Raw genomic sequence first — 9,403 nt, 5'->3', positions numbered from 1 at the left:
AGGCGATTTGAGCACTATAAAAGTGGTGGCAGGTGTCTATTTAAATAGACATTCCAACGAGTTATTTACGGGCGTCGATTCCATGGTCGAGTGGGAGAACTACCGACTGTCAACACGACGGTTATATGGGAGAGATGCTAGTCTAGCGGCATTGATGAGTTGTGATACAACGAAGCAGGACTGTATGTCGATGACTAAAAATATATATATATGTCAACTGGTGTGTCAACGTGATTATGCAGTATATATATATATATATATATATATATATATATATATATATATATATATATATATATATATATATATATATATATATATATATATATATATATATATATATATATATATATATATATATATATATATATATACGGCATAATCACGTTGACACACCAGTTCTCGTCAGATCACCGAAGTTAAGCAACGTTGAGCCTGGCAAGTATCAGATGGGTAACCATTTGAGAGTTCTAGGTGCTGTATGTGCTTTCCGCTTATCTCTATATTGTTTCCAGTCGTCCTGTACCTCCACTTGCCACTGGTATTCAATGTCGACTCAGGAGAGGTGTGGTTGGTGATTGCGAATTTCACGCACAGGATCCCTTACTCTGGGTATCCATAGTCTATTAGGGCTGAAGAAAGCCTTTATATATATATATATATATATATATATATATATATATATAGAGAGAGAGAGAGAGAGAGAGAGAGATACATGGGCTATAAAGAAAGGTTTGTGTTTCATTCTCTACTGAAATCATCAGAATAAATGCATTCATTTAATTAATAAGATCATTTTTATATTTAAGCAATGTTTACGCCAATCTCCACTAATTAAAGTTATTGATTTTATTGTTCACAATTCCACGACTAGCTCGCTATTCATTTCCATCAACGAATTAATTCTCGTCCTCCTATTGTCTAACACCATTTTTGGTGATTTTTACTTCTAATCGAAAGATGGCTTTGCTAAAAGTAGCCAACAATACTGGCTTATAAATAAACCGGAGAGCTAGTTGTGAATTCGTCTGATTAAGAAACAAGAGAAAAAGAAGATAGTTGGTAAACATGACAAGAAAACAGAAGTTTTATTTGTATGAATAGCAAACTGTTTTTTTAAGTACACAATTTTTAAAGTGTTTTATAAAACTTGATATATCACGAAAATGCTTATAATTTATATAAAAAAATAATGGCCAGCATTCCTTCGTTTTAACATATATATATGAATTTGGCCTCTTGAGAATCTACAAAATATAATTTAGTAGGTTTTGTCAACTGTTATAATGGATTATCCCACGTTTTTTTTTTTGCTTTTTTTTTGTAAGCGCCTTATTTTGATTGGTTAATAAACCCTTTGAACAAATACCATATGCATATATATACATGTATATGCGTATGTGTGCATGTTTATGTATGTACATATGTATATATGTGTGTGTATAATTATATATATATGTATATATATGTGTGTGTGTATATATATATGGGTGTATATACATATTTATAGATATGGATATACGTGTGTATATAATTATATGTATATATATATGTGTATATAATTATGTCTATATATATGTATATATATGTGTGTATATATATGTTTATATATATATGGGTGTATATACATATTTATAGATATGGATATACGTGTGTATATAATAAAATGATATATATATATATACATGTGTGTATATAATTATGTCTATATATATGTTTATATATATGTATATATACATATATGTATATATATAAGTGTATATATATACATATGGAAATATATATACATATGGAAATATATATATTGACATATATATATATATATATATGTCAATATATATATACATATGTCTATATATATGTCAAGATATATGCCAATATATATATATATACATATGTCAATATAGATATATATACATATGTCAATATATATATACATATGTCAATATATATATATAATTATGTCAATATATATATATATACATATGTCAATATATATATACATATATCAATATATATATATACATATGTCAATATATATATACATATATCAATATATATATACATATATCAATATATATATATATACATATGTCAATATATATATAAATATGTCAATATATATACATATGTCAATATATATATACATATGTCAATATATATGCATATATATTCATATGTCAATGTATATATGTCAATATATATATACATATGTCAATACATATACATATGCCAATATATATACATATACATCTGTCAATATATATATACATCTGTCAATATATATTTATATACATCTGTCTATATATATACATATGTCAATATATATAAACATATGTCAATATATATACACATACATATGCCAATATATATATGTATATATATACACACACATATGCCAATAAATATATATATATATATATATATATATATATATATATGCCAATATATATCATCATCATCATCGGCGGTCACTCGTGTCCGAGTAAGACTGTCCTCCGTTGTGGCTTCTGTGGGTCTTCAGGTGAGCATAGAGCCCAATCCTAGACCCAATTTGTCTTGTGCAATTTGGGCAGATAAAGGTAGTGGTGGTGGGGTGGGGTTGGGTGTGTCTGGTTAATAATCTGTCCTTTCTGTGCTTGCGTTTATCCTCAGCAGCTTGATTTAGGTCACTACTATAAAGCGCAGTACCTTTGTGGACAGCGCTCCTCCATGCCAACCTGTTCCCAGCCACGTCCTCCCATGTCTCAAGGTCCATGTGAAACTGCTTTAGATTTGCTTTGATGTTGTCCTTATACCTCATCTTTTGGCCACCCTGGGCACGCTTTCCCTCAACAAGCTGAGAGTAGAAAATCTGTTTTGGGAGGCGGAGATCCGGCATTCGGACAACATGACCAGTCCATCTGAGCTGGCGTTGAGCAACAGTAGCGGTGATAGTGGGAATGTCAGCCTCACTCAGGACGCTGGTATGGTGCTTCGGTCCTTCCAACTAATTCTGAGGATTTTTCGGAGGCATCTTTGGTGGTACGTCTCTAGGGTTTTTACGTGCCTCCTGTATGTGGTCTCCGATCCATAGAGAAGAGTGGGCAGCAAGACAGCTTTATATACCATGATTTTGGTCTTTGCCAGAAGGTCACGGTTCTCAAATACTCTCTTCCTTAGCCTTGAGAAAGCCCCACTGGCACAGCTGAGACGGTGTTGTATTTCATCATCTATGTTGGCTTTTGATGATAGGTGCTGCCTAGGTATGGGAAGTGGTCCACATTTTCCAGTCTAGCGTTGTCGATGGAGATGTTTGGGGGTGAGACTGGAGTACTGTTTGGTGGTGATTGATGGAGGATGTGGGTTTTTTTTATATTAATTGTTAGTCCTAGCTGTTTGTACGCCCTCATGAAAGCAACCAGTGTACACTGTAGGTCCTCTTCTGAGAGGGCTACAAGGGCGTTATCGTCTGCATACTGTAGCTCCATAATGGATATGGTGTTCGTTCGACCTTTGGCCCTAAATCTGTTGATGTTAAAAAGTCGCCCGTCAGTTCTGTACATAATCCGAACTCCGTGGGGAAGATGTTTGTCCGTGAGATGGAGGATAGCAGTAATGAAGATGGAGAACAGGGTTGGGGCAATGACACATCCCTGTTTCACTCCCGTGTCAACCCTGAAGGGCTCTGTTTCATCTCCACTACTACTGAGGACTGTAGCTGACATATTGTCATGTAGCAGTCTCAGTACCCGAATGTACCTCTCTGGGCATCCAAACCTTGCAAGAACCAGCCAAAGGGCTTGACGGTTCACAGAGTCAAAGGTCTATAAAAGCCATGTATAATGGTAAATTTTGCTCCCTGCACTTTTCTTGGAGTTGACGAGCAGTGAAGATCATATCCATCGTGCCTCTATTTGGCCGAAAACCACTTTGGGACTCGGGAAGGATGGTTTCTGCAAGGGGTGTAAGCCTGTTGGCCAAAACCCGAGCTAGGGCTTTCCCTGTGGTAGAGAGGAGAGAAATGCCCCGGTAGTTCCCACAGTTTGCCTTGTCTCCCTTCTTAAAGATGGAGACCACTAGGGCATCTCTAAGTTGTGCAGGGATTTTCTCTTGTTCCCATATTTTGAGCAGCAGGGCATGGATGTGTCTGAGAAGATCAGGCCCGCCTTTCTTCAGGATTTCTGCTGGGATGCCATCAGAACCAGCCGCCTTATTGTTTTTCATCTTCCTAATTGCATCCCGCACCTCTTCCAGACTGGGTGGTTTTCCCATGCTCTCAATTATGGGCTGTTGGGGGAGTTTTTCCAATATATATATACATATGTCAATATATATATATACATATGTCAATAATATATATATATACACATATGTCAATATATATATATATGTATATATATACACATACATATGTCAATATATATATATATATATATATATATATATATATATATATATATATATGTGTGTGTGGGGGGGGGAGTGATGTTTATATATTAGTGTTGTGACGATTAATCTGAATCAGGAATCGGAAAAATCATAACTTTTGTGGTATCGGAATCGGAAAAATTTTGAGTCTATTTTCCGATGCAAAAAACGATTCCTTCAGTTATATTTAATTTTTTTTTAAGAAACATCTTCGCTGCTTGTTGCAAAATTTAAATAATAAATATTTATTGATTTAAATTTCCAGTAAGACTGAAATAACTATATCACCTCCACAAGTGTGTATTTTACGTTTGAGAAAATATAGGTACATTTAAGATGTGTTTTTAATATAATCTAGACAAAATAACACTTCCATAGTTAAATATTTAGATATTTATACAGAATCGGAATCGGAAATTCCATCGGAATGGGGAAAATACTGGAACCGTCCCATCACTAATATATATATATATGTGTGTCTGTGTGTGTTATATGTATATATATGTATATATATGTATATATATGTATATATGTTCCAATTTTTTTCCGATACCAGATTCGCATTAAGCGCCCTAACACTTATACATATATATATATATATATATATATATATATATATATATATATATATATATATATGAATATTTGCATGTTGTAGGTGATATGTGACGCTAAGTTTGTGTCTGTAATGTTTTATGATATTTTAAGTACAAACAATCCAACATATCCGTTTGATTAGTATGATTAAAAATGATGAAAAAAAACAATATATGTTTAAGTTAATTAAATTAATATTGGACGAATGTTGATTGGGATTTTTTTTTTTTTTTTTTTTTGGTATTGTTGTTGTTGTTTTTCAATCGAACTGCGGGGTGTGATTCACAGATGAAGCATTTTTTGGTGAATTTCGTATTGCATAAATGTGTATATTTACAAAAGTTGGCAGAAAGAATTGTTTGTGAATAAAATATTTTCATAAATTAAATATACATATGTGTGTGTGTGTGTGTGTGTGTGTGTGTGTGTGTGTGTGTGTGTGTGTGTGTGTGTGTGTGTGTGTGTGTGTGTGTGTGTGTGTGTGTGTGTGTGTGTGCGCGTTCAAGTATACGGGGGCGAAAAAATTCTATTTTAGAGCCATTCGTTTAAAAATGGGTAATGTCAAGACTTGTTAGCTTGGCAACATCAGGTAATTTTAAATATGCTTTACATGTTTTTTTTTGTTTGTTTTGTTTTTCTGTTTGCATTTCATAGTATGTGATCTGGCGATCGAATTTTTTTAATTGTTGTGGAAGGTGACAGCTTAATCATCAACATGATTACGGGTATTATTATTATTATTATTATTATTATTATTATTATTGTTGTTGTTGTTGTTCGGATAAACGAAGTTGTCACGAATTAAAGTGAGATGCATCTCAGTGACAAAATAACTCTCATACATTGACCAAAAAAAAGATGATTCCTTGTGAATTGCAATTCAAACGAAAACTGATGTTCAAAAATTGATGTTAAATGTCAATATGTCAATCGCCATGTTTGTAAACTTATTCATCTTTTCTGGGTTTTTTTTTTGTTTGTTTTTGTTTTTTTCGTTTTTGTTTCGCAAATCTTAATTGGCGCCGAATTGATAGCATAGAATAATTGAGCGGAAAATACTGAAAAATGCGTTCGCAACAAATGAAATGTTAAATGCAGAAAGGTTATCACATTATTATTATTATTATTATTATTATTATTATTATTAGCAGTAGCAGTAGTAGTAGTAGTAGTAGTAGTAGTAGTAGTTTTTAACTTCCTAGGATTTTCAGTAATAGCTTACTAGCAACAACTGATGATGATCTTTAAATTCTGACTGACAACAAGTCTCCTCAGATGCCTACCACTCTCCATCTATTTCTATATCCAAGGCAAATCATATTGCATAATTGCAACAACTTGCTCTCATTAATATCTCGTTGAAAACAATCGTTTTTTTTTTTTCTGGAATTTGATATACGTCTTCATATCTAATACAATTAGAAAATTATCACAAACCATTTTCACAAATTATATTTCATTCATTATTTTCAATTCTCTCATAATACTATTCATCATTCAACCTTTATGTGTGTTTTCACTGTGCCGAGATATTATTTTCTGCATATTTACAGCTATCTTCCTTCCGTTTCGCTCACTAATACAGTTGAAAGGGATTGACACGTTCGATAACTCTGATTTAGTGTCTCATACAAATGGTTTAAATTCATTAACACTGAGTATAGGTATTTGAAGTTTTCAGGGATTTTGTACGCATAGGTCAGTGGAGTCACGTAAATAATCTGTACATAGAGGATAATGTAGACATGCAAATCAACTTCATTGTCTTCTTCTGGGAATTTTAGACATATAATATAAATTTCATCCAATAAAGATATTTTGTTACAAAGGGGTTACTATATATCAAGGCCCGGAGGTTATTCGAGGATAAGGGTTAATATGTGTACTGCAGTCATTGGGGCAGCAATGTAATGATCGTTTATGGTGGAAATTTGGTATAATCAGATTATTTACGGTTCCATAAGAATTTGTTTACGTTGGACTTGAAGACGATAATATTGTATTTAGCTGGAAAGCTGACCAGCGGAACAAAGTGTCACCGACAGGCAGTTCTAGGAAAGGAGCTTTAGGTTTAGGCATCGATAGAGAGTGGGGGAATTTATTGATAAAGTTTTTGGCTTGACGAGTGTTTTTTTGTGAAAGATTGGCGAGGAGAGATCATAGATTGGAGCTCAATCGAACACTTGGCATGAAAATAACGATAGAGCAGAAAAAGACTCGCAAAGTCTCTTCTGCCGGTTGCCGAAAAGGAAAAAGGGTACAAAGTCGGTTTTGACCTTTGTCAAGGCCGGTCTTGCCCAAATGTGGCAATAGTATTCCATTCTAGGACGTACTTGGCCCTTTTACAGGTGGAAAATTGCATCGGCAATGAGATATTTACTGGAGCGGAAGAATGATCCCATCATTTTTCCAGCAACCTTGGAAACGGATTTGATGTATGTGCTCCATTTCAGATCAGGAGCAAAGGTCAGACCAAGAAGCTTGTTTAAACATTGACCGTCCTCGAGATGAGAGCCGTTCATTTCAATAGGACCAAAAGTGGGTCAAATATTTGAAGTTTTAGGGGAGGCTCCACCCCAATACCTCCCTTAAGTTAAAAATACACTTAGAAAGTCAGGAGCATTTCCAATATTTTCCCCCACAACATTTTACACATATGATTTCAATTTCAGAAAAATAAGATATATTTGGATTTTTCAGTGATTCATTTAATCATAGACTGTTTAGGATGAACTTGAATGCGCAGGAACATTTACATTGTCTTCTTTGGTAAATAGCATATAGGATTACAGTTTTTCAGAATTTTATGTAGATCCTCTAGCAGTTCTTTCTGTGAACATCACTCAAATATGATAGATACACAGGCAGACATTGAATTTTATATAAAGACAAGAAAGGCTACCCGGCCTTACCCGAACCAAAAGTGTAACATATTTCTATTAAAGTTTCTGCCTCTCTACCCTCTCAATATCTATGAATTCTTTTCGCTTCACCCCTCCCGTTTTCCGCTCAGCGCATTCGTCTCTAGCTTCGTATACACAGGCATGTACATAGACAATTCTTTTTTATATAATAGATTCCTCGAAGAATAAGCATTTCTTTTCCTACTCAAGACCTAATGACATTGAAAAATCGACAAAACTGACCCAGTTGACTCCCAGAGAATAAACAAATTTTCTAAATGTTGAATATTATTAATCCATAGCAATGCCAATCAAGAGAGTTCCAACTGTGTGGGTGTTTGTCTTATCGTTTTTTTTGTTTTGTTTTGTTTGAGTGTGTATGTTTTACTTTTATCTGGACATACAGACACACAGACGACTAGACTTTATGTAGCGTTTTCCGGGAACCAACACGTTGTAATTTTCAGCCGCAAATTAGACAAAGAACAAAATACTTTAACTCGCTTTTTTGGTACAACGACGTTTAGTTCCTCATTCTCTTGCTACCGCTGTGACGTCACTCACGCGATCGTCTTCTCAGACGTCAATCATACCTTTAACGTGATCTCGAACGTTCTTTTCGTCTCTAACGTGATGTGCTTTTAAAGTCTTTCCCTCCCTCCAACCGGTGACGTCGTTTCGCATGCATTTGCACGCGCACATCCGTTACATTTAGATTATAGATAAAAACAATGAAAAAGTTAGTACGTGAATCCAGATGAGAAATGATTGTTTTGGTTGTTTTTGTTTTACGGCATATCAACTCTTTTAAGGTTATTTAATGCCGAATCCAGTTATTTTGAAGAATAATTTTTTAATAGAATATATTTGTTTTTCAAGTTAGTTTCTATTTAACGCATAGTTGGGACCCTAACAGGTACTACCACTCCGGGTCAGAGTGGACCTGGGAGCAATGGCAATTAAAGGGTGGCTCCACACTCTCCAAAACACGCAAGCTGGGGCCTCACCACTGGATATAGTTTAAGGTCACATCCAGGATCATGATAAATGATTAGTTAAATAATTGAAAACAAATAGCAAACAGTATTTTAAAAAGGCAAAACAAATAAAACAATGTATTTTAAAAAATAAAAACACGTGTAACATGCCAGAAAGGATATATGACGAGTGAAGAGAAAAATGAAGAGACGGAGTGATGAAGAGAAAACAAGGGAGCAAAAAAAGAGGGAGAAAGGAAGTGATAGCGAGAAAGAAAAAAGGGAGGGAGTTAAAGAGAGATTAAAAAACGAAATGGGAACAGTTAAATTGATCGAGAAAAAATAAGAGAGGGGAGATGATTTAGAGAAAAAAAAAGAGGGCGAAAAATGAAGAGAGCGATGGAAATGAAAGAAAGATAGAAAGGAAGAGGGGAAGAGAAACAGGAAGAGAGAGAAGTGTAGGAGGGAAGATGCATGCAAAACGTGGGGGGGGGGTTAAAGAAAAATAAAGACAAG

General features: G+C 34.1%; 1 pseudogene; it reads left to right on the top strand.

Annotated features, from left to right (window-relative positions):
• The first annotated feature begins 369 nt into the window (after window positions 1-369).
• Window positions 370-486, top strand: LOC145248390 (5S ribosomal RNA; annotated as a pseudogene).
• Window positions 487-9,403: the final 8,917 nt, after the last annotated feature.

This window comes from Euprymna scolopes, chromosome 26 (assembly GCF_053919585.1).
Source record: "Euprymna scolopes isolate OS-2025 chromosome 26, ASM5391958v1, whole genome shotgun sequence".
Classification (NCBI taxonomy): Eukaryota; Metazoa; Mollusca; class Cephalopoda; order Sepiida; family Sepiolidae; genus Euprymna; species Euprymna scolopes.
The sequence above is the reverse complement of the archived record's forward strand: the minus strand, read 5'-3'. Positions and strand labels throughout refer to the sequence as shown.